Raw genomic sequence first — 20,035 nt, 5'->3', positions numbered from 1 at the left:
TGGTGTGGTAGTTGTAGTGGCACAGTGGTAGTGTAATGGTGTGCTAGTTGTAGTGGCACAGTGGTAGTGTGATGGTGTGGTAGTTGTAGTGGCACAGTGGTAGTGTGGTAGTTGTGGTGGCACAGTGGTAGTGTAATGGTGTGGTAGTTGTGGTGGCACAGTAGTAGTGTAATGGTGTGGTAGTTGTTGTGGCACAGTAGTAGTGTAATGGTGTGGTAGTTGTTGTGGCACAGTGGTAGTGTGATGGTGTGGTAGTTGTGGTGGGACAGGTTTATTATGTCGGGTAATTTATATGATGTACAGCATAACCTTGATATTTGTCATGGTGCACCAACTACAAAAATATTCGTTACCCTTGTGGTGTGATACAATATGACACAGGCACCAAGGATTATGAACTACTACCACTACCACATGAACACGGTTTGACTTTTACACATCAGTTCAGAATTCATCGCACCCGGGAGTAACAATGTTTTGGGGATGTGGGGGGGGCATTGCTTATTTATATACTCCCACCCCATATTGCCATCCTCCTACCATTCCTCTTCCCTTCCACTGCACCTCATGAACGATGGATGCGACCCAGTGCTTGCGTCACTGTATAGGATGCGTGTTTCATTTTTCAGCAAATGTACTTCACCCGCACCTGTGTTCATCCCGACTTTCACTTGAAAATATCACAGCTGAGATTCACAAACAACCTCATTATCAGATGGTACAAATTATACCCAAATACTGTACTGAAACTGCTTAAATTCAGCTTCTGTTAGTATAATTTATACCATTTAAACTATTCGCGGGATTAAAATCTAGACCCAAACTAACTACCAGTTCCCTATCGTTACTATGACATGTTTTTGCAGGAAGTAGGCCACACACAAACAAAAATCAAAATCTCTCATGTATCTTGTCTTATATACAAGAGGAAATGTGTTTCGAGAGAGAACTAAGCCTTCCTTAGTTATTAAATGCTAGACACGAAGGTGTAAATCGTGTGCTGTGTGTACCTGACCTGATGGGGCCAATTACCGGGGAGTTATGTGGCGTGTGACCACCCTGCCGTCCCACCAATCATTGCCCTGTTCCCTTACGTCCCTCCCTCTCCCACCCATTCAGTATAAAAACCCACCACCTGCTGTTAATTACCTTTACTTATCTCTGGATGTTGATGGTTGTCGTGGCACGTCTGAGGCCAGGTTCAGTTCATCACCATTAATTGCCCTCTTATCCTTACATCCCTCCGGCTCCCACTTATCCACATTAAAGCCACCACCTTCTACTAATTACGATACCTTAAATTGGGATGAGCTGCCTTGGACCTGTCCTGGAAAACCTGGCATATGCTAAGCTAAATCGCTGTCATAGTTCATCGTTGTTGCATTTGGTCCGTGTCGTACCTTTTGGGTTTTTGCCGCGTCTGCTTATCGTCGCAGCTGAAGGTGTGTAGACATACTTGATCTATAGCCATTAAACCAAGCACAGCTGCGGCTTAGTTCTGGGCTGCCTCGTCCTTGAGCCATGAACCTCTCATTTAACTCATTTTCTTGTTACACTTCCTCCTCCTGATTACTGGACGCACATGAATTACTCCACTCTTATCTTCCAAAGGCAGTGTTGTGCTGTTACACGTCGTCCAAGCCGTGCATCTCCTTTGTTACGTGCCGTCTTCAGAACCACCCAACCCGTGCATGTAAGTGAAACCCCCGACCGTCCCAAAGACGAATCCGTGCATTGTTATCTGGCTGGCAATGCTAATGAACCAAGCAGTAATTTTTGGCTGTGACGGGAGCCATGTTGTGGCGGTGGCGACTGGCTGAGATGTAACAAGGCTGCGCTGCTCTTGTGATGCCAGTGACTCCATCAGGACGTCACGGCCCTGATGGCTTACCACACCACCCACACTTGATACTTAATGATCCATTACAAGTACGGCTGTCAGTACGGTAAATGGCAGGAGCTGTGGTTGGATTGTGTGGAGAGTTGTAGTTCATAAACAGAATAAAATCGCCTGGGAAACCTAGAATAAAATATTAACGCCGACCTCGGACGCAATAGGTTAATGTCTTCAATCCGATGACGTCTTTTTCGTTTAATCTTCAAATGATTTAGTCTACTTGTGAGCTGGACTTGTAAGTCATACACCATCGGCTTCCCATGTGCAGTATAACCCCAAGCTACATGACCGCCATCAGCCAACGGTCACCAATACCATTACATCTCACCCCACTCCTATCTCCCACCCTACTCCCCCTCCGATACTCTTCCATCCTCACCTACACCACACACCCCACCCTCCCCGAACCCCCATACCCTCTTCCACACCTCACTCACTCATTCCTCCCTCCACACCCTCATCACACCCTGCCGCCACCAATTTCGCCCACATACTAGTACTTAATTTCTGGTCGGATAGGTAAGTTTTGCATCGCCAATAAAATTTTGCTGTCGAAAGGTGCTGCTGAACCGGTTTGTTTCGATCAAGCTGATTAATGACGGCTTAACAACCAATTTTTCGTAGGAGATGAATATCACATGATTGGTTAACTTTGTTAGATGTCACAAACACAGGTACAACTACGAGAGGGCTGGAGGACGGTGGCGATTTGCGAGCTTGGTTGGCCTAAAAAATTGAAGTGACTTGTTGGGACGGAAATAATTGTCATTTTGTTGGTTTTAGATAAAAAAAAAAAAAAGTATATGTGGTGGTGACGGCACATGAGGATTTACCTGTATATGTCATATCTACACCTCGGAGATATTAAAATGAGAGCGCACACAAACACACACACACACACCCACACACCCACACCCACACCCACACACACACACACACACACACACACACAGAGGGGGGGGATACGAGTGTGACTGAAAGGGAGGGTGAGCTGGTCAGTTAAAACACATTTATACCTACAGACTGCACAATGGTCATTCAGGCAGATAACCACTATGGGTTAAAATCTAAGAAGGGAAAGATCTGCGACCTACATTTCCTTAGAAGAGGGACGGAGGAGGGAAAGAGTGAGGGGTGTGGGGGAGAGGGAGGGACGGAGGAGGGAAAGAGTGAGGGGTGTTGGGTAGAGGGAGGAACGGAGGATGGAGAGTGAGGGGTGTGGGGAAGAGGGAGTGGAAGGACGAATGGGGGAGAGATCAGCTTCCAGGAACAGTCAGTGAATCAACAATGGTAACAATGGCGGAGGAAAATCAAACAGTAAAAGGTTACCCGGTCTGCCTCACACAGCATCATATGCTGGTGGGATCGACCTATTTTATTAGCTTATGTCTGGTAATCACATCACATTTTTATTGGCTTATGTTTGGTAATTCCAGACAATGCCATTAAGAAGGACCTCTACCAGCGTAGCCTGTATTATACACCTTCAGTTCAAGTCTCTCCTCAGCCGAATCGTAGTACTCGGGATATTTATTAAAAAAAAAAAAAAAAAAAAAAAGCAAAACAGGCCATCTGATTCAGAAACTCAGGGGATTTCTAGGTAATTTTTCTTAACGTTTTATTATGCATATCACAGTTAACATTATCTAGCTTTTTAGTTCCGTAAACTCTATTTCATACATAATATATGAGATAAGGTGGAATATGAAAAAACATGCCAAAATGCTAGATGTAAAATAAAATGCCGAGTGACGAGAATACAACCCCATCGCTGTTTGTGGCATCACACGCAGAAGCCAGTGTGGACACTCAAACTACGTCAGTGACCCACATCATATAAATGTCATAGGAACAGCGATGGTTAATGGGGTCGCTAGGAAGAGATGAGTTATTACTCTGTGGAAGAATTAATCTTAAAATTGTGCCTATAGATAATCACGCCTAAAATTGGAAACGTCATCGATTATCTTTAGAGCAATTCAATCAATTTTAATAGTCAATTAAAAAAGAAGGCTAGTTAGTGATATATGGAAGACAATCATGCAACCTGATAAATAACATATATGGGTAAAGATGAACGGCAGAAGCAGGGTTTACATATACACGGCCAACTGACAGGCAGGCAGGTGGGTAGGCTGGGAGATAAGGTGGTGTGGTGGGAAGGGTGGCTGGGGTAGATGGTGGCTGATTTAATAGGGGGGAGTGGGTTACTTATTGCGATGGTAGGAAGGGTGATAAATGTATTAAACTTGGTGATGGTTGGTGTGACTGGCAAGAGAATAGGTAGTTTTGTGGGTAGGAGGATAGGTAGGGGAAATGGGAGGACGGAGGGTAGGCAGCCTGAGGGAATTATGAAAGATAGGGTTGATAAGGTGATCGATAGGATGACAGATGTGATACAGTAGGCAGTATGGTGTGATAGGTAAGGTATTTAAGTACGTTCGGAGATAAGAAGGATGGGGTTGATGGGTGAGGTGCTCGATAGAGTGGTAACTGTGTAAAGTGCAGGTGATGGTTGCTGATTTGGTACATGGTAGAGTAGGAAGGGTAAGGGTGGGGCAGGTAGGCAGATAGGTAGGCGAATACCGTAAGCGTACTGGAAGATAGGGTGTGTGTGGTTGATACGCCGAGGTGGTAGGAAGGATGAGATGTACTAAACAGGGGTGACAGGAACGATGTGGTTGATAGCCTGAGATGGCAGGAAGAGTGATATGTGTTAAACAGGGGTGATAGTGATTTGGTAGACAGAAAATGATAAATATTTTAGTAGGTATGACAGGAAGATTGGCTGGAAGATGAGGATGGAGTTGATAGGTGAGGTGCTTGAAGGATGGCAGTTGTGGTAAGTTGGGGTAATTGGCAGGAAGACTGGTCGGTAGGTATAAGGTGTTTAAGACGACAGGTAGGAGGGTCGAGTAGGGTTGACAGGGACGATAAGGTTGATATGTGAGAGGGCGGGAAGGGCGTCAGCTTCGTTTAATGGGCAAGATGGTTGGTGATTTGGTAGGTAAGAGGGTAAGTACAGTCTGTAGGTGGCTTGGAAGGACGATGCAATAGTCGATGGGTAAGATGTGACTGAAAGATGCAGAGGGTGGGAAGGGCGATTTTCTTACGATTTTCTTTAGCTGAGGGAACTATGCAGCTAAAGCGTTAATCTGCCTAATCCTCTGTATATAATAATCCATTGTCGACCAGTATGTTATGTCAGCAGAACTAGCCCCTGTGCAGCTACAAACAGTAAACTGACTAAGTCGTCCTCTGTATAATAATCTTGTCTCTATTATTCTCCAGCCACTTCTCATGAACCCTGCTGCTTCCCTCTTTATCATTTTTACCTGTATCATCATTTTTTTAGTCTTGCATCATTTTCCTGTTGGCTTCAAGTGACGATCGACAGGCACGGTAATTGTTCGTTGGAGGTAACAATAATTAGTTAGGCCATAATTTTGCTTTCATATACCTTCCTAAAAGTTTGTAATTAATCCCCAGCGTGGGAACATGGACTGTGGTTTGGCTGGAGAGAGCAGATAATGGGTGGGAGAGGGAAGGGGAGTAGTTGCTTTTTATAATTATGCCATCGGTCATTATAGTAGTTTGAAGGTAAGATACCGTTTTAGAAACGACCAGATCATCAATATGGGTTGTGTGTGTGTGTGTGTGTGTGTGTGTGTGTGTGTGCGCCAGCATCCTTACCCTGGCAAGGACAGCACCTGTTCCCACGGATATATATATCTGTACCAGCACTCCTCACCCTGTCTCAGTCATCCTTAATGACTCTCTTCATTTTCTTTACATCACATAAAGCGGTTACTTTTGCCTGTTACATGTATTTTAGTGGCATGGTCTGAGAGCACCTTGATGGGGTTGAGCTGATTGCTGTCTGGTGAACTACTTTGCATGCCTCGGTCAGAACTTATCGTTTAAATGCGGCAAAAGGCAAATGCAGTGACACCCACGGCCAACTGTGCCGCCTGTGATGGGCTTTTAAGTGGCTTCTCCAGAGAATTTAACAGCGTATAAGTGGCCGGACTTTGTACCATATTTGTGGTGGCAAGTCCGGTAGGACTGGTGTCGACCGCATTAATTTTTTTTCTTTTTTTAATGCGAGGAAGAAGGAACTAAAGGCCATGAGCCCGCAGTAACAGTTCCCTCCAAGAGAAAAACAAAATACAATAGAGAGCCAAATTCAAGATCCGATCATTTTGAGATGCCTGGACACACTGCGTTTGAAAGACTGGAGATCATAGGCAGCAGGAAATACAGATAGAGGGAGACAGTTCCAGAGCTGACCTGTTGCATAAATGAAAGACTGGGAGTAACGGTTAACTCTTGCATTAGAGAGTTGGACAGAAAAGGGATGAGAGTTTGCTGCCAGACGGGTGCTACGCGCCTGTCGTAGAGGTGGAGGAATGCAAGCAGACAGTTCAGAGGAGCAGTGACCATTAAAGTAGCGATAGAAAAGAGATAAAGATGCAACAGTGCGGTGAAGAGACAGAGGTTGAAGGGAGTCAGTTAGAGGAGGAGAGTTAATGAGACGAAAAGCCTTTGACTCCACCCTATTGAGAAGAGCTGTATGTGGGGAGCCTCCCCACACATGAGAGTTGTACTCCACACAGGGGCGGATAAAACCTCTGTATACAGTCAACAATCGTGCAGGGGTAAAGAAAGAGAGGAGTCGGCTTAGCACACCCAATCTCTTGGAAGCAGATTTTACAAGAGATGTAATATGATCTTTCCAAGATAAGTCCTGAGTAAATGAAACCCCAAGCATGTTCAAGGATGATGCAGGATTAAGCTGAATATTATTAAACATTAATGGGTATACCTGTGGAAGATTTTGTCGGGTTGATAGGTGTAAGAACTGAGTCTTAGATGCATTAAAGACAACCATATTATTTTTACCCCAGTCAGAGATACGAGCCAAGTCAGACATTAGGTGTGCCATAGCCTCATCCCTTGTTTCTTGAAGTAACTGTTGAGATGGGCGTTGCGGGAACCGAATGGAAAGGTGAAGGGTAGAGTCATCAGCGTATGAGTGGATAGGGTTAGATGTACAGCTTAGAAGATCATTGATGAATAAAAGGAAGAGAGTTGGTGATAGGACAGAGCCCTGAGGAACACCACTGTTGATAGATCTAGGAGAAGAACGATGGCCGTCTACAACAGCGGCTAAAGAACGACCAGAAAGGAAGCTATAGATGAAGGCACAGATAGAAGGATAGAAACCGTAGGAGGGCAGTTTGGAAATTAAAGATTTATGCCAGACTCGATCGAAAGCCTTTGAGATGTCAAGTGCAATGGCAAAGCTTTCGCCAAAGTCCCGAAAGGAGGATGACCAGGAGTCTGAAATGTAGGTGAGAAGATCGCCAGTGGAGCGTCCCTGACGGAACCCATACTGACGATCGGAAAGAAGGTTGTGATAGGAAAGATGCCTTAAAATTTTTCTATTAAGAATTGATTTGAAAACTTTTGAAATACAGGACGTTAAAGCAATTGGACGATAGTTGGAGGGTTGGGAGTGGTCACCCTTCTTTGGGACTGGCTGAATGAGAGCAAACTTCCAGCAAGAAGGAAAGGTACAAGTTGACAGACAAAGGCGAAAGAGTTTGCCTAGGCAGGGTGTAACCACAGAATCACAGTTCTTGAGAACAACAGGAGGGACCCCATCAGGCCCATATGCCTTGTTAGTACTGAGGCCAGTGATGGCAGAAAATACATCAACTGAAGAAATTTTAATGTCAGCCATGAGGAAGTCAGAGAGGAGAAGTGATGGAGGAACAGCACCGGAATCGTCTAAGGTGGAATTGGAGGAGAAAGTCTGAGCGAAGAGATCTGCTTTATCAGTAGAAGAAATAGCTACAGAACCATCAGAGTAGAAAAGAGGAGGGAAGGATGATGAGGTAAAGTTGTTAGAAAGATTTTTGGCAAGGTGCCAGAAGGAGCGGGAAGAATTCGAGTTGGAGAGTTGAGAGCACTTAGTATGGATGAAATTATTTTTAGTAGAGCGAAGAACAGACTTAGCACAATTCCGGGCAGAAACGTAAAGATGATGTGATTCAGGGGTGGGTTGGCTCCGGTACCTTTTGTAGGCCTTCTCCTTGTTGCGGACAGCATTAGAACAAGCGTGATTAAACCAAGGCTTTCTTGCGTTAGTCAAAGGATATGAGAAAGGAATGTATGCTTCCATGCCCGAGAGAATAACCTCCGTAATGCGCAAGGCACACTCAGATGGCTCACGGCCATGGAAGCAATAATCATTCCAGGGAAAATCAAAGAAGTACTGCCTGAGGGCCTCCCAGTTCGCGGCTCCAAAATGCCACAGACGACGTTTCCCTGGAGGGTCCACAGGCCGTACCGGAGTGATAGGACAGGTTAAGGTAATAAGGTTGTGATTGGAGGAGCCCAACGGAGAGAAAAGATTAACAGAGTAAGCAGAAGGATTAGTTGTGAGGAAGATGTCAAGTATGTTGGAGCTCTCTCCAAGGCGGTCAGGGATACGGGTAGGGTGCTGTACAAGCTGCTCTAGGTCATTAAGGATAGAAAAGATGTAGGCTTGTTCACCAGGTGGATCCGTGAAAGGAGAGGAGAGCCAAAGGTGGTGGTGAACATTGAAATCTCCAAGAATGGAGATTTCAGAGAAAGGAGAAATGGATAGAATGTGTTCCATCGTAGAAGTAAGATAGTCAAAGAATTTTTGATAGTCAGTAGAATTAGGGGATAAGTAAACAGCACAGATATATTTAGTCAGAGAATGACAGGAAAGCCGAAGCCAGAGTGTGGAGAATTCAGAAGAATCAAGTTCAGGAACACGAGAGCAAGATAAGTCGTTGCGTATGAATACACAACAGCCACCTTTGGCTTTGAAATGAGTATAGAGAAAGTAGGAGGATGCAGAAAAGGGTTTGCTATCGGTTGCCTCAGACAGCTGAGTCTCCGTCAGAAAAAGAAGGTGAGGTTTAGAGGAGGAGAGGTGGTGCTCAACAGAGCGAAAGTTAGAGGAAAGGCAGCGAATGTTGCAGAAATGAAGAAGAAGAGAGTCAGACAGTGGTTCCAGGCACCTCGAGTCGTCACCGGGAGAGGGGCAGATGGCGGGGGCATTTATGGTCCCCCCCCCCCTGGGGACTCCGAGACTTGATTAATAGACACCATTTTTGTTGATTTTTGAATAGGAAGTGTAGTGTGTACTGTGCATGTAGTTTGGTGAAGATAGTTAGAGAAATTTGTACTGGAGAGCATGCTGGCCGACTCTCTGTGTAACTGAGACACTGAAAAAGTTCAGCAAAGGGGGATGGTCAGGAACTAGTCCTGAGGGCTGATGAAACGGGAGCTCCAGCACTCCCTGTCATCAGCTTTCCATCCACCTCGGGAGTACTGCCCTGCTCGACTGGTGCTACAGTCTACTCCTCATCATGTTCATCTGTAGTCTGGCCTTGGCGAGGTGCAGGGGTAGCAAAGAGGCAAACATGTTGACATACTGGTAATATGTGTACACATCTCCAGCTGTGACGATGAGCAGACGCGGCAAAAACCGTAAAGGTAAGACACGGACAAAATGCAACAACGATGAACTATGACATCGATTTAGCCTAGCATTATGCCAGGTTTTCCATCATAGGGCCAAGGCAGCTCATCCCAATTTAAGGTATCGTTATTAGTAGAAGGTGGTGGCTTTAATATGGATAAGTGGCAGCCGGAGGGATGTAAGGGTAAGAGCGCAATGAATGGTGATGATCTGAACCTGGCCTCAGACGTGCCACGATAACCATTAACATCCAGAAATAAGTGAAGGTAATTAACAGCAGGTGGTGGGTTTTAATACTGAATGGGTGGGAGGGGGAGGGACGTAAGGGAACAGGGCAATGATTGGTGGGACGGCAGGGTGGTCACACCGCCACATAACTCCCCGATAATTGGCCCCATCAGGTCAGGTACAGACAGCACACGATTTACACCTTCTTGTCTTGCATTCATTAAGAAAGGAAAGATTAGCTCTCTCTTGAAACATATTTCCTCTTGTACGAACGACAATAGACATGAGAGGTTTTGCACTGGTCTTTTTGTGGCCTATTTCCTGCAAAAACAAATCATAGTAGTGATAGGTAACTGGTAGTTAGTCTGGGTCTAGATTTCAGCCCCGCGAATAGATCAAATGGTAAAACTTATTATCACTGGAACAGAATTTAAGCAGTTTCAGTACAGTATTTGGGTGTAATATGTACCATCCGATAATGAGGTCGTTTGTGAATCTCAGCTGTGATATTTTCGAGTGAAAGTCGGGATGAACACAGGTGCTGATGAAATAAATTTGCTGAAATATGAAACATACAGTAGTCAAAATACAGTGACGCAAGCACTGGGTCACATCTATCGTTGATGAGTTGCAGTGGAAGGAAGAGGAATGGAGGGAGGATGGCAATATGGGGTTGGAGTATATGAATAAGGTTTGCCCATGGAAAAAAAAAAAAAAAAAAAAAGTACTCCCGGGTGCGATGTATTCTGAACTGATTTGCAAAAGTCAAACCGTGTTCATTTGGTGGTGATAGTAGTCCAGAATCCTTGGTGCTTGTGTCATATTGTATCACACCACAAGGGTAACGAATATTTTTTTTATCAAGGTTATACTGTACATCATATAAATTACCCGACATAATAAACCTGTCCCACCACAACTACCACACCATCACACTACCACTGTGCCATTACAACTACCACACCATTACACTACCACTGTGCCACTACAACTACCACACCATCACACTACCACTGTGCCACTACAACTACCACACCATCACACTACCACTGTGCCACAACAACTACCACACCATCACACTACCACTGTGCCACTACAACTACCACACCATCACACTACCACTGTGCCACTACAACTACCACACCATCACACTACTACTGTGCCATAACAACTACCACACCATTACACTACCACTGTGCCACTACAACTACAACACCATCACACTACCACTGTGCCACTACAACTACCACACCATCACACTACCACTGTGCCACTACAACTACCACACCATCACACTACCACTGTGCCACTACAACTAACACACTACCACCGTCACACCACAGATACCACACCAACACCACAACTACCAGTCACACCACCAGTCTTACTACAGGTACCACATTATCACATTTCCACAATCTCATCACAACCACCATGGTATCACACAATCACAAGTACCACACTATTATACTTCCACAGCCCCACCACAAAGATAACATTACCACACCACTACAGTTTCACCACCAGTACTACAGCACCACACAAACTACCACAGTACCACACAAGTCACCCCACCACGAGTACCACAGTGCCACCCAAACCATCACACTATTACAGTGCCACAGTACAACCACGACTACCACATCACTACACCACACTACAACGTTCCCACTACAAGTACCACACCGCCACAGTCCAGCTACAGTCACCACACTGTCACACTATCATACTGTACTTTCACACCTAACATACCTTCCTTCTCTAATTTCTCCCCTTTCTGCTAAAGGCTAAATCCAGGATTTACTTTTAAATTAATTGCTAAAAAATAAACCTAGGGTGGGTGTTGATGAGACAGTTCAAGGGTGTAGGAGAGAGAGAGAGAGAGAGAGAGAGAGAGAGAAGCAGGGGGAGGGGAGGGAGTATAGGACTGGGAATTGGGGCAGCGGATAGTCAGGTCTGTAGTAGGAGGATGGAAGTTCATGGATAGGCATCTTACCGGCTTATATCTAGTGGATTGTTTTGATCTGAGGGTGGAGGGCGCCAGTGGTGCATTGGTTAGCACATCAAGCGTGCATCCGCGTGAACCCAGGGTTGATCTTCAGGATGGACTGACTGGTGGACTAGGTCTGTTTCTCATTGTCAGATGCCCCGCTTATTTTTGTACCACGGGGCAGGTTGGGGTTAAGTCCTATCACATAACATAGACAACGTCGTTGTCCAGCGTCTGTAGTATATGTGTCACCAGATGGCAGGCAGATCTTGAACTTGGAACAAAGTATTATTCATATAATGACCGACTGTGTGATACGATGGTGAGAATAGGAGTTTTATTACCGCATCTCACTGGGGCAGGTACTCGCTGCTGGTTATCAGCTTTGCTGATGAAAGGCAGGCTTCTCTGTTGCTGCTCTCCTGCTGTCCTTCCGTGTTTGGGCTTTTTTATTTTCTGCTTTGTTGTTGGTAGGGTTAGTTTTGATGAAGATATCTCATGTTGTCTGTGCGGCTCCGTGCCAACACCGGCGCCCCTTTAAGGTTTGGGTTTCACATTCGTTGTTTACTAACTCATGTGCTCAAAATAAAAAACATAAATGATTTTTTTTTTTTTATTACACGATAAGCTCCTGGCAGGACACCAACTGAATTCACCGTCAATGTCCACACAAAGGTCATGCAGATCGAGAAGCATTTGCAATACCAGAACTGTAGAGCCTCACTCCTTTATATCCCGCGCTGGACCCAGCTTCACAGTCTGTTCCATGAGGCCCAGGAGTCTTACTAAGAGGAAAACACGACAAGCAAGCATGCACACACACACACACACACACACACACACACACACACACACACACACACACACACACACACACACATCTTTCACTACCTCCAAGATTGCAGCCCAACATCTAATAACACAGAAGTAACATTATGAACACACTCAACAGGTTATCTAAGACACGGATTTTCTTTTATATGTGATTATATTTCGCTATTACTGGAACCACTTCTGTGTTTGGCAAGTGGTTGTGAATGGAGGAAGAGGGTGCACGCACTAGTGGAAAGGGTATGTGTATACCCAGTGTGGCCGCTCGTACGTACACACACACACACACACACACACACACACATATATATATATATATATATATATATATATATATATATATTCTTACGGAACAGAGAAAACTGTCCCGCAAAGTTCCAGGTTCAAAACAAAAGAGTTACGTAAAATTACAAGTTAAAGTTTAATGCTCAAACTAACAACTAAACATTCAGGACTCATAAGGATAATGTAATGGCAAAAAACAGGTTAAATATATGGTTAACTGCAATAGCCTCTATTAACACGAAATTAGCAAGAGTAAATTTATGTAAGTCAGCCCTGATAAAATGAGAAAACCGGATAATGCTCAGTTAATGCACGATATATTATTACATATACAAAATATTATTACTACTGGCTGACAGTAAAAACTCTACATTAATCACAAAAACCTCACCAGGCCCACGAACCAATACCCTATGCGACACAGTACAAGAAAAAATGTAATAACACTTATACTCAAATTACACAGCAGCTAGATGGTTGGAGACTTCCTGAGCACTCACAAAAATAATAACAACTGTACAGGGGAGGACAGAGATGTGAACAAAATGAGGAGTAGATCTAAGTGGCAATTAATGCAGAGACTGAGCTCATTATATAGGGTCCGGCAGAGCTTGATATAACTTGTAAGAAGGGCGCCAAATGAAGCCATAGGGGACAAAGAGTTGACACTCCTGCTCTGAACAACAGAAAGAACGACTTACTCTACTATAAGGGAGGAGGAGGGGAGTGAGGTAGAACACGCACTATGGAAGCCACGAGGCGAATCGTAATCAAACATGCAGCATACTGTACGTTAGAATTATACAAAGTATGTTGAAATCATAGGCTATGTAACACTATATATATATATATATATATATATATATATATATATATATATATATATATATATATATATATATATATATATATATATATATACATGTGTATATATATATATATATATATATATATATATATATATATATATATATATATATATATATATATATATATATATATATATATGAATTGCATCACAACCTCAGCCATATACAATGAACCGATGCTCGTCGTAAACCAGTCAAGTGCAGGTAAGGTATTTGGTTTGCCTCCTTTTCTTGCCATCCACTGCAGTGACATTTACAGTCCGTCATAAAGCCATAAAACCACCAGACATCTACCATATGCTTGTTAGCGGCTCAAAATATTGGCGCTCCCACATCTAGTTTGAGATTGATTCCCCCACTAAGATCAAGTCTTTTCCATTTTATTGCATCTGTCACCACCATACAGCTTCATCCAACTCAGAAGAGACGTTTTGTTGTGCAGGGGTTGATGAAGGCTGTCATACCCCGGCAGTTCAAAAAATATCTGACGAAATAAATGGTATGATGGAAGGAAGAAGGAATTATGCAAAAAGTCTTTGGGCTTGAAGGATTAATACTGTCTTGTATGCTTTAGGTGGAGTCTGTAGACACCCGGCAGCTGCTTCACCTCCCCTCCACCACCCTCACCACCACCACCATCACCACCACCCCCACCATTATACACCTAATTCCGAGTTTTAATACATAGAATGGCTAGTGTTCAAACGTGTACTGAAGCACTACAGTACGGTGGTTTATAATTGTGTATTATATAGCTTAACCATGATACCGTCAGGCAATTCTATTCAGATTAGGTCTTTTGGAAATGGAGGGTCCAGATCTGATCTTCACTAACTCCTTCACAGATAAAGATCATGGGACAGTTACCACATACATAATATAATAGTCATCATCGTAGTGAAGGTTACTGATAGCCAGTTTACGCAACAACTGCTGATGGACTAGAGATGCGGGGCCATATGCTACTTGGTTTAAGTGAAACACCATGTGTGGCTTTGCAGGAGTAAAGCAGCTTGTGCGTGCAAGTCCTTGGGTAGCCACGGCGATGCACACAACTGGGCTTCGTGCAGGTAAAAATCGTTAGGGTGTGACTGAATGCTTGGGCCGCTCCTCCAGATGCTTTTGTACATACTGTGCACACACACACACACACACACACACACACACACACACACACACACACACACACATAGATAGATAGACAGACAAATAGATTGACAGATATGGATAGACAGAAATGTGTGTGTGTGTGTGTGTGTGTGTGTGTGTGTGTGTGTGTGTGTGTGTGTGTGTGTGTGTGTGGTCTCCTCCTATGGTGACTGCTTACTAACAATTCCACGGGTATATCCGGTACACACTGAGTTGAGTTACCCAGGGATAAACTTAGTATCGGGGTAAGTAAAAACGTTAACACAGCCTACTTAAAATTATTAAATAACGCTGTTTCATTGTCTGTAAGTATTAGGTGACTATTGATACCGTCTTGGTAGAGCCGGGACACAAGAATTAGATTAGCAGTTTAGTCTAAGGTTAAGCATATAGTTTAACACTACATTGACAATTTTCATAAAATTATTCAATAACAATGTTCACATTTCTAAGTACAGGGAAATGGTTACTGAAATTGCACTGGCACGCTCGGCACATAGTCGTTAGTTAGCGACGCTTAAGGTTTAGCACGAGAGTAAGTTATTCCCCACATTCCACTGATCCACCCGTCCGGCTGTTACTAATAACGTAATTACAGGCTGGAGGCGGTGTTTACCCTGCAACATGGGGCATTAACCAAGCCTCCGCGAAAACACCTAAACTAGTACTCGGTTGCGTCTTTGCTGTGCGTCTTCTGGGAGCGACTCACAAATTTGTTATATTTATTGGCTCGACCAAGGGTGAGGCTGACCTTGCTGGCGAGGAGGCTGGACAAAAACTGTGGCTCAGGTAGACGGTGTATGAGGAGGACGTGTCTGTAGGGGAACGACATACGAGTGTGTGTGCAGGAATACAGGTGTGTGGGGAGGACAGGTGTGTGGGGAGGACAGGTGTGTGGGGAGGGGAGATGTGTCAGGAGGACAGGTAAGTGGGGAGGGCAGGAATGTGGGGTGGGTAGGTGTGGGGAATAACAGGTGTGCGGGAGTGAACACGTGTGTAGGGAAGAACACGTATATGAGGAAAAGAGTATACGTGTGGAGGAGGAAGGACAGGTGTCTGGGGGAAGGACAGGTGTCTGGGGGAAGGACAGGTGTGAGGAGAAAGGACAGGTGTATGAGGGAAGGACAGGTGTGAGGAGGAAGGACAGGTGTGAGGAGGAAGGACTGTTGTGTGGAGGAAGGACTGTTGTGTGGAGTAAGAACAGGTGTGTGAGGGAATGACAAGTGTGTCGGGGAAGGACAGGTGTATCGGGGAAAGACAGGTGTATCGGGGAAGGACAAGTGGGTTGGGGAAGGACAAGTGGGCTGGGGAAGGACAAGTGGGCTGGGGAAGGACAAGTGGGCTGGGGAAAGACAAGTGGGCTGGGGAATGAAAATTGTGTCGGGGAAGGACAGGTGTGGGAAAGAGTAAAAGGAGAAAGAGTGCTATAACCAAGTGTAGATTGAGTGGTACGAAGTATCAGAACTGTTTGACCTAATATGGGCAAGGAAGGAAGGTGAGGGTAGTGTGGAATGAGGCTGAACAGGTGTGTAGGGAATGTGTGGGAAAATGTGTACACTGAAAGCGGAAAGATAAAGGGAAAGAAGATATGGGTAGAGGAGAGAGAGAGAGAGAGAGAGAGAGAGAGAGAGTGAGAGAGAGAGAATAAGAAATGATAAATGTACAGTCTCCAGCAAAAATCGAGCTACCAGCTTGACGAGCAGGTTGGTATATGTGGCACCGCCGCACCCGCGGTTTCAGCCCCTCCCCCCCTCCCCTCCCTCGTTCCCATTCATTCGTCTACCCTCCACCCTCCCCACATCCGAGGGCAAGAGAGTAAAGTAAGGCCTACTCGCATTGTCTCAGCCACTCTTCCATCATCCATTTGTCTTGGGAAATAATGGTTTTATTATGATAACGAATAAAAACACATTACACAGTATTTTACTTCATAGCATATTTGTACACCACGATCTGAACGCAGGGTAATACAAAATAGTAATATATTCGTATTACAGTGAGGTCTGTAATCATACAATTTATCATTTTGACGGTTGTATCCAGTCAGTGCATAACATTAAACAGTCGGAAGCTATATGTTTGTAGTGGTCGGTGGTGTGCTCCTTACTCGACGTAATCACTGTTACTTTACAAACTCTGTTATAGGTCATTACCATTAGTTACTATTAATACCCCATGTGTGATAATAGCAAAGTGTTGCTGATAAGTACAACACAGGATCAGTATTATCTTGGTTACTGATGTCTTAATACATGATATCGGATACCGTTGGGCAACAGGGACTGCATGACAGCTTGTCTGGTGGTTAAACAAACTAAGCTGGTCAAGCCGAGGCCATGACATGGTTGCTGGCATTACCAAAGGTCTGTCAATATTTAGACGCCATTCATTGCTGCTGACAGTATTATAAGTATCAAGATCCATTTCATACACAGGACAGCCAACAGTAGAGTGAGCCGCGTCGTGTGCTGACCCCGCACACACCATACAACCAGGGCCGGATTACCAGGTATAGGCAAAATGGATAACTGCCTACCAGGCCACCGCCTGTCACAGGCCATCCAGACTTCCAGAGCTGAATAAATATACGCTTTTTGGCGTCCAAAAAAGTGCCATCACCCGTCAGGACATCAAAAAAGGCCATTACAGGTCATGGCAACATTTCATTGGAAATAACGGAAAAAAGAGATCTTTATGTTGCAGGGCAACTGTCTGCATTGCCTACCAAGCCACAGCATGGTTAATCCGGCGCTGCATACAACCAACCCCCTCCACCCCTTGCCTCAGCCACTTACTGCCACTCACTCCAGTAAGAGACCCGCCACCACCTGATAACAATATCAGGAATATAACCTTGCCTTATATAGTTATAACTGCAATAGGGTGTAATTTGCGATTCACACGTTTATAGCACAACGTATTTCAAAAAAGGTAACCAGTAACTAAATTGGCCGAATGGATGATCGCATAGTAACCAAACAAACTTGTCACGATTGCACCTTACGCTAATCACCGTTATCATGCCGTACAACAGATATTTCAGAGTATTCTTTTTCAGCGAGAACGTTTTCAACAAAGGATTGATGAGTTACAGTTCACACTGGTCAGTGTTACTTATAACAACGTAATAGACGTAGCGGTCAGGTTAACCTTAATGATTATTTGTTCTTCAACTTGTGTCCCATGTCTGTTACTACTTTCCTCTATCTCTGTGTGGCCATGGTTTTTCCCATTAACTATCGTCAGCCGAAACGTCAATTGCCTCACAGAGGGAAGGATGTTAAAATGGACAAACGGTTTTGGTTACGCAGATATTTAATAAGGAAGACTATCTGACTACCGGTATATTTAAGAACACATTATAAAACGATATGGAACAGTGGGATCAGACATTGGATTTATATGATAATGGAATGTTGTGGGTAACTGGGGGAGTGATAAGGTAACCCTGTCAACACCAAGTAGGACCACCCACCACCTTTGCTATCGCCCTGTTCCAGTTGCCCTACATTAACATGTGGTATAGTGACAATAGTGAATGTTTTACTAGATATCTGGTCTTTTAGCCTGACTTACCCTGCAGAGTTAAAGGCTACGTTCAAACTGATGTATTATAATCTGATATTGCACTGCAAATCTGATTGAATATCATTTAGAAACTAAGATCTTACTGTGTACTGATCATTAAATGCTTATTTTCCATATCGTTAAACTATTAATATCACTATTTTATTGCGCAGTGGACAATATTGTAATGCACACCTCATGGTGATAAAGACGTGTTTATGAGCATTGGTGGAAAACACACACACACACACACACACACACACACACACACACACACACACACACACACACACACACACACACACACACACACACACACACACACACACACACACACACACACACACACACACACACACACCACACACACACACACACACACACACACACACACACACACACACACACACACACACACACACACACACACACACACACACACACACACACACACACACACACACACACACACACACACACACACACACACACACACACACACACACACACACACACACACACACACACACACACACACACACACACACACACACACACACACACACACACACACACACACACACACACACACACACACACACACACACACACACACACACACACACACACACACACACACACACACACACACACACACACACACACACACACACACACACACACACACACACACACACACACACACACACACACACACACACACACACACACACACACACACACACACACACACACACACACACACACACACACACACACACACACACACACACACACACACACACACACACACACACACACACACACACACACACACACACACACACACACACACACACACACACACACACACACACACACACACACACACACACACACACACACTCCACCCCGGGCAGAGCCGTCGACCCCGGGCCCATCTCCCTCTCTATATGCCCCCACCACAACGTGTGACGGCCAGCTCCCCCCCCCCACACACACACACACCACCGACCACTACAAACATTTACTTATAGCTTCCGACTGTTTAATGTTACACACTGACTGGATACAACCATCAATATGATAAATTGTATGATTACAGACCTCACTGTCATACGAATATATTACTATTTTATATTACCCTGCGTTCAGATCGTGGTGTATAACTATAATTTCGAGTAAAATACTGTGTAATGTGTTTTTATTCGTTATCATAACAAAACCATTATTTCCCACGACAAATGGATGATGGAAGAGTGGTTGAGACAATGCAAGTAGGCCCTTGGATGTGGGGAAGGTGGAGGGTAGACGAATGTATGGGAACGAGGGGGTGGGGGTGAAACTCGGGGTGCGGCGGTGCCACATTATACCAACCTGCTCGTCGAGCCGGTCGCTCTACTTTTGCTGGAGACTGTACATATTTGGTTGATATAGTGTTGGAAGATAAATACAGTGACGTTGGTGTACTGGCATATTCATTAGGGGTAACTGAGATGAGAAGTAATAAAAATAATTCCAGGACAGATTCAGAAAACTAAGTATGCACATTTTCTTCTCGTAACTAAGAATTCCTATTATGGGGATAACCAGAGATTCTGCGTATTCACTTTTCATTATTTAACAGAAAAAAAAATCTAGGTTTCGGAATGGAACTGATCATCAACGTTATGTGCGTAAGAGAAGATAAAGGAATA

Source organism: Coenobita brevimanus, chromosome 114, assembly GCF_032717465.1.
Source record: "Coenobita brevimanus isolate Jiangsu-jjx chromosome 114, ASM3271746v2, whole genome shotgun sequence".
Lineage (NCBI taxonomy): Eukaryota > Metazoa > Arthropoda > Malacostraca > Decapoda > Coenobitidae > Coenobita > Coenobita brevimanus.
The sequence above is the reverse complement of the archived record's forward strand: the minus strand, read 5'-3'. Positions refer to the sequence as shown.